Consider the following 14623-nt stretch of genomic DNA (forward strand, 5'->3'; position numbering starts at 1 on the left):
TTTTATTTACAAAAAAAGTTCTAAGGTTCAAAAAAACATTCAGTGAACTGAAAAAGTGAGGTCGGTAATATAGGAATTTAGTTGTGTCACATGCCCTTAAGGATAGTTTTCAGGTGCTCGTGGGGGTGTGTTAGGTGTGTCAAACCCATATGTCTGATACATGAAATTCTTTGTTGGATAATTCTAAACAGGCCCCACATAATTTCCCGTCAAATTTTTTCAAACCCTAAAAAATTATTCTAAAAACTAAAAAAAGTTATTTTTCTTCATGCATTTTATATGGGAAACTTCCAAGTCAATACCGGCACCTCTTAAAATAAAAAAATAAAAAAGGGAATTTCTTTTTTCGGATTTGAAGTAAAATGGGTGAGGGGATCGTTGCCCTCTAGCATGTAAAAAAATGTTGCCATGCATTTTTAGACCACCCTAATGTATATATTACCATAAGGTATTTATCTATTTTCAACCAAAAAAATTGCTGATTAAAAGTAGAGAAGTCCTAACACCAGCTACAAGTATAACAGAGAGAGCAACTATAGATTTATCAACTTATTATTACTCCGTAGGTACCCAGAGGTAGTATAAAAGTGAAAATTCTGAAGAAGATAAGAAGAGGGATGTGGGGGTAGGGGTTGCTAAATTAGGTGAAAAATAAGGCCTAATTCTGAAGCATGTGACCCTACTCGAAAGTCAGCATCTATTCGAGTTATAAGCATTTGAAGCGCTTTGTGGGCATATATTCACAATCTTCAGATTCGAAAAATGAGTATACTTTTCTTTGATGATAAAATAACTGATAACATGGCCTTACAGTTGGAAATGTACAGTTTATGAATCACTAAAAGTTTTTTAATTTTACACAATTTTAAGGAAATACCCGAAGAAAAGGCGATTTTTGCCATTTTCGATAGGTTTTGTTCATTTTTGTAAATTTGTTTTGTTTACAATTTTACTATATTTTGCCTAATTAAAATATCAATACCAAACTTATACAGCTGTATTCCTGACATTCTAAATATTTTATTTAATTCCTGAAAAGTTGAAAAATATGTATTCTACACAGTTTTCATCTCTGAAATATGTTCTGGGTACCTACATACCCAGGTGCGCCATGAACGGGAAAATGTGCGCCATCAGAGGGTTAAACGTTTAATCTTTTTTTTTTTTAGAAATCTATTCTCAATAGTTTAAAGAATGTCTCTTCAAAATGTCAAGTTAAACAAGTATACTATATATGAGGATCAAAATGAGCCTCCAAATATTGTCATTTTATGCCATTTTTGATATGCCTAAAACTGTTGCATAATATTTTTGAGACATAAAAATGCGATAAATGCAATATTCACTGATAAGTAAATAAGCATATCAAATGCCAAATAAATTGACTTCAATTTCCCGTCCAAAATCGAAGAAATAAAATAGGAAACATTTTACATGATAAACTCAATAAGACATCAAAATGGCCGAAGCGAGTTCTAAAATTTTTTTTCTTTTAATAAAAAAATTGGCATAAATGTTATTTGCCTACGAGAATGATTTGGCCAACAAGCCCGTTAAAATTTCTCAAATTTGATTTTTTGGGCCACCCTAATATACCTCCCTCGATGTAAAGGGGCGGTAAAAGTTTGCTTAGCTTTAAGTATATTCACCGAAGAATAGGTCTGGCTACAGCCTGCTCAATTCTAAAAAGCACAGATTCTCTGATGTGACTCGTACAACATGAAGTCGTCAATGCTGTGGCGTTTTATTACCGTGCCGCAGAGGAGCTTTGTCTCCCATTTGATTCCAGTGACACTACACATGGCTTAGCATGTGAAAAAGTTCGGCAAGACCCCTAAAAACCACCCCTAATATACCCACGCCTAAAATGTTAAAAATTATAAGATGGATTGTCAATATTTGAAAAAATAAAAACGTCAAAAGAATTTTTGACCTTTTTATATTTTCGAATATCGATAATCAAACTTGTCGATTTTAACATTTTAGGTGAGAACATATTAAGGGTGGTATTTAGGAGTCTTGCCAAACTTTCTCACCCACTCTATAATTAGTGAGATAAAAAAAGAGAATTTTTAACGTTTTTGTATTTTCAAATAACGACGATCAAACGTGTGATTTTTAACATTTTAGGTACGGATATATTAAGGGTGGTTTTTAGGGGTCTTGCCGAACTTTCTCACCGCTCCATAATTATCGAGGTAAAAAAAAAACAGAATTTTTGGCGTTTTTGTATTTTCAAATATCAACAATCAAACTTGTCATTTTTAACATTGTAGGTGTGGGTATAGTAGGGGTGGTATTCAGGGGTCTTGCCGAACTTTCTCACTCCCTTTACAATTAGTGAGGTAAAAAAAGAGAATTTTTGACGTTTTTGTTTTTTCAAATATCGACAATGAAGCTTGTCGATTTTAACATTTTAGGTGCGGCTATATTAAGGGTGGTTTTTACGGGTCTTGCCGAACTTTCTCACTGCTCTATAATTATCGAGGTAAAAAAACAGAATTTTTGGCGTTTTTGTACTTTCAAATATTGACAATCAAATTTGCCATTTTTAACATTTTAGGTGGGGACATATTAAGGGTGGTTTTTAGGGGTCTTGCCGAACTTTCTCACTCACTCTATAATTAGTTAGAAAAAAGAGGATTTTTGACGTTTTTGTATTTTCAAATATCGACAATCAAACTTGTAATTTTTAACATTTTAGGCGTGTGTTTAGTGGTTGTGGGTTTTAGGGGTCTCGCCGAACTTTCTCAACCACTCTATAATTATTGAGATAAAAAAAGATAATTTTTGACGTTTTTGTATTTCCAAATATCGACAATCAAACTTTTCAATTTTAACATTTTAGGTGAGGACATATTAAGGGTGGTTTTTAGGGGTCTCGCCGAGCATTCTCACCAACTCTTTAAGTAGTGAGATAAAAAAGAGAATTCGTGACGTCTTTATATTTTCAAATATCGACAATCAAACTTGCATTCGGCAGGTCTAAATAATGGATAATGTGTAAGGGTAGGTAACCCCTTAAAATAAATTTTATTCGACAATTCTTTCCGACAGAATATTTTTTTGACGTTAAAATTTGTTTAAGCAAAAAAATTTGAAAAATGTATTTTTTTTAATTTCGTTCAAATGAACGTTCGTAAATTCAAGTACGTCGTCTTAGTTTACCGAGAGCGCATAATGAATGTACCTGCAGGCGATATAAACTGCTGAGCGTGCAAGCAAAAGCCAAAAACACTTAGACATGTTCGCAGTGAATGCTCAAAGTATGCACGCTACGGGTAAATATAGAGAAAGAATTAGTCTCTAAAAGTGTTATATTACCATCTTCGGCACTCCTATGGTGTTGATTTAATGTCCATCTTGCCATACGCCCAGGAGCAACTGGAATCCGTTGTGGAGAACGAGCAGTATAATATCCTCTGGAATTTCTCATTCTCCTCCACTCGATATACCAGTGCTACAAAGACTGAAATTGTACTTCAAGACCTGAAGACGAAGATAATTTACATTATTGAATTCTCGGCCCGAGCCGATGGTAATATAACGGCAAAAGAGAAAGAAAAACTGGCGAAATATCAATCTCTTCTTTTCGAACTGAGCAGGCTGTACCAAAAAGTCCATATTGTGGTTCTGGCATAATCGGCTCCCTTGGAGGTATGAAACCTTCATTTCTCAGCGAACTCGACAAAATCCCGGTTTGCCAGCGTCAGGCTTAGTACATCGTGAGCAAGATACAAAAGGCTTTTCTTCTGGGATCACTTCATCTTATAAAAACATTTCTTTGTTGAAATGTTGTCACAAGCTTATACTGCCCAACATGTCGAAGGCATTTTTGGTTAGAGTTGGATTTTTATTTGATCATTTTGCACGGGGCTTTGTTAACGAAATTATCGATTAAATTCCAACTAACTAATTTATGTATGCTGAATTCTATTATTATATGGAACTATCTCGTCATTATTAAAGCTAGAAAATAATTTAGAAAAAGCAGAGTATATATTTTAAAAGTATCAACAGTTTAGGGTAAAAAGAAGTATTCGTTGAAGTACGAAGTACTCGAAGTATTCGAGGATCAGCACTCTATCTCCCAGCTTAAAACCCTGCGGTACAAAAAAAACAACGCAACCTCGTATTGGCAATTTTTTATTATTTACACTTAAATGTGTTATCAAATGTTTTCTTTAAATCTTCGTCGCCACGTAGTGAAGTATACTTTTATGGTAGGAATAAACCAATTTACAGTGGGCCAGAAGCATTAGAACCCTGGTAAAAATGGAAGATTTGTTGAAATTGTATATAATTTAGTGTTTTCGTGGTACGTGATTTCAAATATGATGTTAAAAGATTCAACTTGAAGATGGCGATTCCAAAATGACAGACGTCTACATCAACAATTGATGCATTTTTTGACAAATTGTGACTATAGGGGTTGTACGAGTCGATGATTTTAAATATGATGTTAAAGTTTAAAATTTTTAAATGGCCAACCCAAAATGATGGATTAGAATACAGACATGTACCAGGAAAACCTACATCAGCCTATATGGTCACCAAAAGGAAGGATGTGGAAGGGTAAAAATAACAAACTTTTAAATTAATGTTTTTTTCTTCAAAATTACGTTTCGTCTGATAAATTACATTGTATAAAGGTGCTTGAGCACTTCATGAAATGCAAAAGGGATACAAATTCTAACCGATGTTGTAACTATCGATTATTGCACAATCTGCTAGCAATTCATGGAACTTTTCATATAGAATATCGAACTACTTCACGCGTGGGGATCATAACATTCATAAGCTCTACTTATCTAGTGGCTAGAACACATGTATCATTGTGTAAAGAACAATGCTAGAACCATTGGAAAGGGCTTGGGATGCCTTCGATTGGACAGCTTTTGAATGTTATTTTTTCGAGAGGAGGGGGGGGGGTACACCGGCGAGCGGGTGAGAGATACACGTTGACACTACCATGACAATTTTTTTTAGACAAACACTCTTTTCTACAGGATTCATGTTCAGTGTAGAAAAGTAAAATCAGAGGCTTTAAAAAAATTATAAAATGGTCTAGTCTAACAAGGGGATCTTCAGGTATTCTTTTCTTGTTTGAAATGATAATTTTAAAAATTGCGAACGGATGGTAATCGAGCCGGTGTAAAAGTATTGAGTATTTCCACTTGTGACGTCATTTCAAAATGTCCGAAACCCTGTAGTACGGCACTCGTGTTTTAAGCACTGAAACGTATGCAATGTAATTTTCGAGAATCAATGTATTGCTTTATTTAAAGAAAATGGCAATTGCGTTTTTTATTGTGGGTTGTACGAACAAGCATGGAAGAGATCGTGTAATATCATTTCATAAAATTCCAACTATTAAATTAGATACATTTTATACAAGGCTGTAACAATCAAATTCTAAGCTGCAAATTCAAATGAAAGTGTGCATACAAAGGAAAAAGGTTTTTACTTTGATAATTGTTGCATAATGTATAAGTTTCGAATGTTTAGGTTAGCTGAAGCTACTATTTTAAAATTTCATGTTGCGCGAAAATGATTTAAATAGACAGTTTTTCCCTGTGCATACTTACTTGAATATAAAAAAATGAGTGCTGCTTAGTGTTTAAAAATAATTTAATTCTAGTAACTATTAATTCAGTAAAGTGAGATGAATAGATTTTGGGGTTAGAGCTTAAGTCGAACAGCCTTCCCGTTACAATTGACTTCAACAACATATATGACAAGATATCCGTGTGTTACAATCAATCAATATTTTCTGACAAATTTTTGTGCTTTATAATTTATTAGGACGTCCAGCTGATCTTAACGGTGTAAACAACCCAGACTGGGTTCCTTGGCAAAATGTAGGTTATGCCGTGAGCACAGATTTGAGAACAATGTAGGAAAAAATAAATGTTTGTAAGGAACCCAGCCGGGGTTATTTACACCGGTAAGATCAGCTAGACGTCCTAATCAATGAGCAAGAAAAAAGCTTGTCAGAAAATATAGATTGATTATAACTCACGGATATCTAGTCATATATGTTGTTGAAGCCAATTGTAATGGGAAGGCTGTTCGACTCAACCTCTAACCTTAAAATCTATTCATCTCACTTTGCTGAACTAATAGGTACTAGAATTAAATTATTTTTAAACAAGAAGCAGTACTCATTTTTGTATATTCAAGTAAGTATGCACAGGGAAAAACTATTTATTTTAATAATTTTCCCGTAACATGAAATTTTAAAATAGTAACTTCAGCTAACCTAAACATTCGAAACTTTTACATTACGCAACAATTATCAAAGTAAACACCTTTTTCCTTTGTATGCACACTTTCATTTAAAAACAAAGTACTACTAAGTATTTCAAAAATATCTAATGCTGGTATTTATTGAGTAAAAGGAGGCAATTTAATTTGCAGGTTAGAACTTGATTACTACAGCCTTGTGTAAAATGTATCTAATTCATCTTACCTAATATAAAATGGTTTGAGCAAATTCTTCCATTTCTTATCAGCCACTCACTCAAAGGACCACGTTTAATCGCAAGGTTGCAAGTTCGATTCTCGCTAGTATAAAATCCTTTATACTTTAATAGTGCCAAGTATTTATATTTTTTAATTAAAGCAGGAACAAAGTGTTTCAAATACAAATTTCAATAATAAATACGAAATATACCAGTAGTTTTCGGAAAACATTTTAATTTTGTATTTATTTTTTAAATTTTTGTTTGCAACACTTTCTCTCAACTTTAATTTAAAATTGTCAATACTAGAAACTATTGAAGAATACAAATTTTCAATAAAATGCACAATTGTCCAAACGAGCGATTATAAAAATGCGATAGTTTTTTCGAAAATGAGGAATAAATATTCATTAAATGGTATAACTTTATTACATGTTATTCAAAAATAGAATAAACAAGCATTGTGATAAATAAAGAAAAATTAATTAAAAAGTACGGATAGCGAGAATCGAAAGCGCGACTTTGCGGGAATCTGCTGAGCGCTCTACTAGGGACCTACCGACGCTTTTAAATAATTTTACACGGGCTCGATGACCATCCGTTCGCAATTTTTAAAATGCATTTTTTTCGAAAATATGCCAAAATTGTGTCGTCTTAATTTGTCTCAGAAAACCTCTAGTATGTACCAGTATGTACCTAAAGGTCCCCTTATAAATGGAAGAACCTGGTAAGGGGATGCTGGAATAGGAAAGAGGGCGTGGCTTGTGCCCGGACGTTTAGACACTTCCTTATCAAAACTGAAGATAATCGAAATTTTTAAGATTAAAAAGCTAGAGTTCCGGAAAACCGTAACAGAGTGACACTTTTTTCGACCATATTCGTGCATTTCTGTAGTTTTACCAATCGGCCTATGATGTCAGCAATTAATATCGCCGCAAAAAAAACGTCGGTCCTCGACTTTGGAAGGCAGAAGCTCTGTAGAAAAAAATGTCAGGAGGTTCGAACAACGATTGCATGAATCTCATAAGTTTTCTGAATAAAATGGTGTCTCTTTCATTTTTGTACAAAATTTCGTTCAAAGCTGTTCAATAAAATACAAGTAAAAAAACTATACCTATGCCCACAGCTCAAAGACTTGTACTTTCACATGACCCCAGAGCTAATAATTTTTGAAAAAATTTTGGTGGGTTCAACAACATGTTTAAAATGTAGTAGAGATCTTATTTTTTAAAAATATCGTTTTGCAAGTATTTGCACATTAAACTTATGATTATTTTGAGTGACTTTTATCGCGCAAGGATCATTTTTCTTCAGTTTTCTGGACAAAATAGGAATCAGTGAACGGTACCCTACAGGTTGTCATTAAGGGCATGTGATACTTAGAAAATTGACGATTTTACCAGTTTTAGGTTCCCCTGGCTTTTTTTCTCGAATAATAAATATTTTGTCTTAAAAATTTGGAAAATGATAGCGAACATGCTAACGGATGTCCCTACACACTTCATTGTAGGTTAATTCAAAAAATTTTTAATTTAGCAAAATGTGATTAATTTGTATAGCGCTTAGAAAATAGTATCAATTTTTTCAGTGTTAGATTCTCCCGGCTTCTTTCCTAGGATAAGAATTATTTTGCCTTCAAAATCCGGGAAATGATAGCGAACATGCTAACGGACGTCCCCGCCCACTTTTTTAGTGTTTTGTTTATCAAAAAATTTTTGATATTGCTAACAACGTGCGTGTATATTTCGAGGTTATGTGTTACAATTCACCCGAGCGTTACTTCTAAACTATACAATATTTTTGGCCGAAAACTTTGGACTTACAAATAAACATAGTAACTAATCTCCCGGGACTAATCTTGTTTGCAGCCAATCAAAAAAATTGATTTCATAAATAATTTCCAGATTATCGGAAAGGCAGAGATGAAAAACGACGTAACCTCAAAATAATGCATATGCATAAAATTTTCATTTACCACAATAAATTGTTTTTGTTATTATCCCTCAAAAAAGAGTCCGGGGACGTCCGTTATGATATTTTATAGCATCTCTGAATTCAGTTTATAAAAATTTTCAGTTTTGTGGAAAAAAGCCGGGGAAACTGTAAGTATCACATGTCCTTAAGCAGCGCGATAACTCTATTCAATTCATAAATAAAAAACTTCAACAAAATAGCTTGCAAAAATTACATGGAAAAATTGTAAGATCTCTATTGCATTTTGAACATGCTATAGAACACACCAGTATTAAAAAAAAATTTTTTTCAACATTATTAGCTCTGGGGTCATGTGAAAGCACAGGTCTGTGGGCGGTGGACCTAGCCAGATCATTTTTACTTGTATTCTAATTAACAGCTCTAAACGAAATTTTTGTACAAAAATGAAAGAAACGCCATTTTATTCAGAAAACTTAGCAGATTCCTGTAATCGTTATGAGAACCTCCTGGCATATTTTCCTGTGGAGCTACTGCCTTCCAAAGTCGAGGGTCGCTGATTTTTTGCGGCGATATTAGGTATTTTCACTTACCCACCAGCTAACTGTACTTCTTTGAGTGCGGGAAGGAAAATGGACCCAATACATGAGATTTTGTCCATATTTTGTTAATATCTTCGTAAGAACTAATTTTTTCGGTAGAAACGTATTTTTAAATTAGTTTTTATATTTTAAGAACTATGTAATGAAATGATACAAATTATTCCTTATTATGAATATATTACAAAAATAAAGTTTTGTTCTGTGTATTTGATACCACGGTTTTCCCATCAGCACACGACAAAGTGAATTTAGCTGGGAAATGGCGATAAAGTGACAAGTCCTAATGTTCGCTGAAGCACAAAAATATGTTCCTCTCTTAAAGGCATGTGATACTTACAATTTTCCCGGCTTTTTTTCCACAAAAATGAAAATGCTTAAAAACTGAATTCGGAGACGCTATAAAATATCGTAACGGACGTCCCCGGACTCTTTTTTGAAGGATAATAACAAAAAAATTTATTGTGCTAAATAAAAACTTTATGCATATGCATTATTTTGAGGTTACGTCGTTTTTCATCGCTGCCTTTCCGATAATCTGGAAATTATTTATGAAATAAACTTTTTTGATTGCCTGCAAATAAGGTTAGTTTCGGGAGATTAGTTACTATGTTTATTTGTAAGTCCAAAGTTTTCGGCCAAAAGTATTGTGTAGTTTGGAAGTAACGCTCGGGTGAATTGTAACACACATAACCTCGAAATATACACGCACGTTGTTAGCAACATCAAACATTTTTTAGTAAAAAAAAAATACAAAAAAAGTGTGGGGACGTCCGTTAGCGTGTTCGTTATCATTTCCCAGATTTTGAAGGCAAAATGTCTCTTATCCTAGGAAAAAAGCCAGGGGAATCTAACACTGAAAAAATAGATACTATTTCCTAAGCGCTATGCAAATTAATCACATTTTGCTAAATTAAAACTTTTTAATTAACCTACAAAAAAAGTGTGTGGGGACGTCCGTTAGCATGTTCGCTATCATTTGCCAAATTAGTAAGACAAAATATTTATTATTCTAGAAAAAAAAGCCGGGGGAACCTAAAACTTGTAAAATGGGCAATTTCCTAAGTATCACATGCCCTTAATAAATGATTATACCGAGAGAAGTGCACGCTCAAATTCCTAATTCAAGAATCTTGCCTTTTGTACGCACGCACAGAGACGCATATCTTGAAGCTAAAGCTATTTCAAAGGATATAATAAATAAAAAATGGTAAATTGAAGCTGGTTAAATAGATAAGGAATACTATATTTGTTTATAAGCGGATATTAAGAATTGTGATAAAATCTAAGAAAGTAGTTCTAATTTCTTATCTTTTCGCAACCTCTACCAGAGGCCCACATGTGATTATGTAAATTTCCATGTGCATTAAATACAGCTTAAAAGTTAGATTCAAAGATCAACATGATTGGGATAAACATATGTTTCAATTGTGTTAAGCAATATAAATTTACAATACAATTAATGTTGACAAATTATAATTGAATCTTTACTGTTCAAGATGAAGAGTTTAACCGAAACACAACCGGCATTCGTTTAATGATCATTCTTATGCTTTCTAATCGAACATAACTCTGTATCTACAAATTTGTGAATATAAATAACTGGCATGTTCCTTAATTATATTCTGATCATACCTTAAAGTTTCTCCGATTTCGCTCAAAATGATTGTACGATACGTAAGACACGTTCACCGATTTTCCTGGTTCTTGCGTAGTAACTACTGACTACTGAACACTCAAGATTTCAAGTCAGGCGGCGTGATCCAGGCTAGGTCGACTCCATGGACATAGGAAACAAGGGACAAGGCATGCCAGTGTGGGGTGATGCAATAAGGGGGGAGGTCCGCCACCTTATGATGTACTGTGACAAACATGTTTATATTTTGATGCACAGTTTGCCGGCAAAAATGCTCGTGCACATAATCAAATGGCACATCGTAAGATGGCGGCTCTCCCCACTCATGGAATTCTCCCCCCACCATTCATTTAACTCCGCTCGTCGAAGTTAGGATGGCATGCCTAGTCCCGTGTTTCCTATTATCATGGTCAACTCCCATGGGCGCGTTTCACCACTTACAACGACACTAGCGCAATCTACAAGGAGGTGGCAAACTAAAGTGTATCCATGGTTTCGTGCACGTGAATGTGTATATTATTTGAATATGTTGCATGAATTAAAATTAGAGAAAATAAACGAATTAATTCAAAATTATACAAATTTAAGACGAAAAATGTGTAAAAACTGTTTCCTGTGCCATTTTTCGACATAAATCTGTACAATTTGTCAATAATCCTCCAATAAATGAAAATTACATAACACATGCAATGTAACCTTTTTTCAACATTTTATTTATTCGCATTATAATAGAGAAGTAAAATCAGTGACATCCTGGCACAGCACAAACATTTCAATTTACTTTAAATTTGTTTATTTTTCAATGTCCTGATTTCACTTTATACGGCGAGAAACAACTGTTTTCAACTTAGCAAAATTTGAAGTTTGTTGATGAAAACATAACCTCAACGAACACTAGAATGGCGGCGCCAAGATATTTTAAGAAAATATTACCCCCACTTATGCCCCTACAGTAGAGCCATCTACAAGAAGGTGGATAACTACAAAAGCATGTGATCACACGCGCCCATGGAAGTCGACCCAGTCTGGCGTGATCATCACATGTCCATAAACTATGAAAAATAAACAGGCAAGCATAGCGACAAGTGTAAAGCCAGTAAACCAAACTTTGGCATGTTGAGCTACTGCGCTTACCCGGCGCAGCGATCCTCATTGGTTGCTTTCGGCGCGCGATTCAAACCGGATGTATTTAACAATTATTAAAATTAAAATACATACTTATTAAAAATTGCAAATTAATATCAGAAATTACGCAAATTCTGCGCAAATTCTGATTTAGGATGATAAAAAAATAATAGTGCGTATATTTTTTACCATAAATGGTTTCTTTTTTAGTTTCACCAACTAATTTTTAAATAAGTGTTGTTAATGAAATACAAATTCATCTTTTGAATTGAAAGAAAATAAGCTATTATTTAACAAATATACGCATTGGTATTTTTTTCGAACCCTACATGACAAAGTACGTAATGATTGACATTAATGATATTAATGTACAATCAGAGATGAGGTGGGAGATTGCGAATTTGATATATCGTTTCAAAACAGGGGAAACAGGGTTTGCGTATCAAAAATTAATATTGCGGTTTTCAGCCGTCAAAACTAATATTTTTGTTTGAACGAATGGAAAGGACGTTGAATTAACTCTTATAAAACTTGCGAGAATTTAAAATTCACTATATCAAAGTTAACAATTAAAGTTAAAACGATAGTCATACATTTATTTAAAAGAGTGAAAACATCGTTTGAAGTTGCCATACAAAGCATATGACAATCTCAAACGACTATATGAAAAATAACTCACTCCACCAAAAGATTTAGTCTTCAGAAGGAATAATAAGGAAACCTAACTCCGTTTCCCCACTTGGCAATAGAAACATTACGGTAAGGTGCGCAGTTGTCTTCGTCCTGTGCATGGAAAAGTGTGCGAGTGAGAGAGTTTGTCAAGTTGACGTAAGTTAGAGAGGTTCTGTTCATCTGTTTTGATGCAGGTGTCAAGTGCCAGGTTGTGGTGCAAGTTACACGCCGATGAACGCGAATACACTGCTTTTTTAAAGCCTTTACTGTACGTACAATAAACGTCAAATATATTTTATCGTTTTACATAACTGTCATTTAATTTTAATAGAAATGATTTAGAATTTTAAACTTTACTCACTACCTGAGTGCCTGCGGAGAATTTCTTAGAACTTCTCAGAGCCTTGAGAATCTTTACTATATACTCTGAGATTTCTATCGGTAGGGCGCTTCATTATAATATCTCATTATTTGCAATTATCCGTGCTGATTAAATTGTATACATGCTTATAAATACGTAATTTACCAATTTCTAAACTGAGTCACCTCATAATAACTTTTAATGAAATTATATTTTTAATGTTTACGTTTCGAAAAACTTTAAACTTTTCAATCAAGTTATATTACTTCCATTATTTCTGTATCATATTAAAAATTTAAAAGGTACTTACCTATACTTTTCCTTCTCAAAATCTGTTCACACATTTTTCAAACAAGTACCGAAAATACTGTTTATATATTTATTTCGTGTATCTTTCATATAATGGTCAACAAAAGAACAAAACCTCTCTAACTTACGTAGAGTTCTTAAATTCCCGAGAATTTAAGTTCAGGTTATATAACGGAGAATATGACAGAATTTAGGAGAATTTAAAAGATTTTAAGAGAATTTAAGGATTTATGATTTTTAACAATATTTTTATTGTTCAGGTTATATCAGCGGTTGAATATACATTATTTTCTAGCTCAGACATATTCAGGAATTACAGTGCTTCATTTACAAATTAAAAATTTTCAAATATATTAATTTATTTTAAAAAAAGTGTTTTCTACTTTAAAAGATAACTCTTTAACAAAATAATTGAAATTTTAACATAATATTTGAATATTCAAACTGAAAACATAAATTGTCAACAAAAAAGTGTCATTGTTTTGATTTTAATAAAAAAAGAATGAAATTTATACAACAAAAGAAAAGAATTTTAAAACCAAAAAGACGAATTTCCAACAAAGATTTTTCACTCAAAAAATAAATAACAGTTTATCTAAATTATTGAACCTTCCAACCAGAAGACAAATATTTATTACTAAAATGCAATTTTTAAACAAAAAATGACTGTTCAACAAAAAATTAATTTTCCACGAAACTTATGCATCTTTACACACAAAAAGGGAAATTTCAAACTAAAAAAAAAAACGCGAATCTTTCACTAAAAGTATCAATCTTAAAAAATGGAAAAGTTCCATTTTCTGTTAAAAAATGAATTCTAAATAATAATAAAAAAAGAAGTATTTTCCACTAAACAGTTAAATTATCAACCAGACATAAGTCTTCAATAAAAAAATTTTCGCAATGTAGTTTAACTTTGACTTAAGTAGTTGAATTTTCAATTAAAAAAGATTAATTTATAACAAGGTAAATATAATTTTAATCAACGAGATAACTTTTCAACTTAAAATATTAATCTTTAACAAAAACGCAATTTCGTAATAAAGCGATTCAGCCAAATGTTTAAAACAAATTAATTGAATTATCAAGCAAAAAAGAACGACTTTTAATAGAAAAGTTGCATTTTCATACAAAAAATGAAATTTTTTCTATAACTGATAAGATTTTAAATCAAAAAGATAAATTTAAAAAAAAATAGTTGAATTTTCTTTTGAAAAAGATTTTAGTCGAGTTTTTACGATCAAACTATGAATTTTTTAGCAAAAAATCATTTTCCACCAAAAAAAATTGAATTTTCTATCCAAAAAGACGAATTTTTAACCAAAAAGGATAACTTTTGAACAAAATTGTTGAATTCTATAGCAAATAGTTGCATTTTCATTAAAAAATATAAAATTGATCGCAAGCAAAAGAATTTTTTATTACAAAAAAAGTTGAGTTTTCATCCAAAAAAGATTCCAGTTAACTCAGTAACTTCTCTTTTGACATTTATTCTACTGGTTTAAAAATTCTTCTTTTTATTTAA

The 14623-nt window shown here is 32.5% G+C and overlaps 1 protein-coding gene across 1 annotated transcript in view; it reads right to left on the bottom strand.

The window, feature by feature from the left end:
- Positions 1 to 10785, bottom strand: part of LOC117168816 (heat shock protein 60A) — a 39797-nt gene extending 29012 nt beyond the window's left edge. The window contains exon 1 of the mRNA XM_033354655.1: positions 10631 to 10785. The gene's annotated coding sequence lies outside the window, so the exon portion shown is untranslated. The remainder of the gene's footprint in view (positions 1 to 10630) is intronic.
- Positions 10786 to 14623: the final 3838 nt, after the last annotated feature.

This window comes from Belonocnema kinseyi, chromosome 3 (assembly GCF_010883055.1).
Source record: "Belonocnema kinseyi isolate 2016_QV_RU_SX_M_011 chromosome 3, B_treatae_v1, whole genome shotgun sequence".
NCBI lineage: Eukaryota > Metazoa > Arthropoda > Insecta > Hymenoptera > Cynipidae > Belonocnema > Belonocnema kinseyi.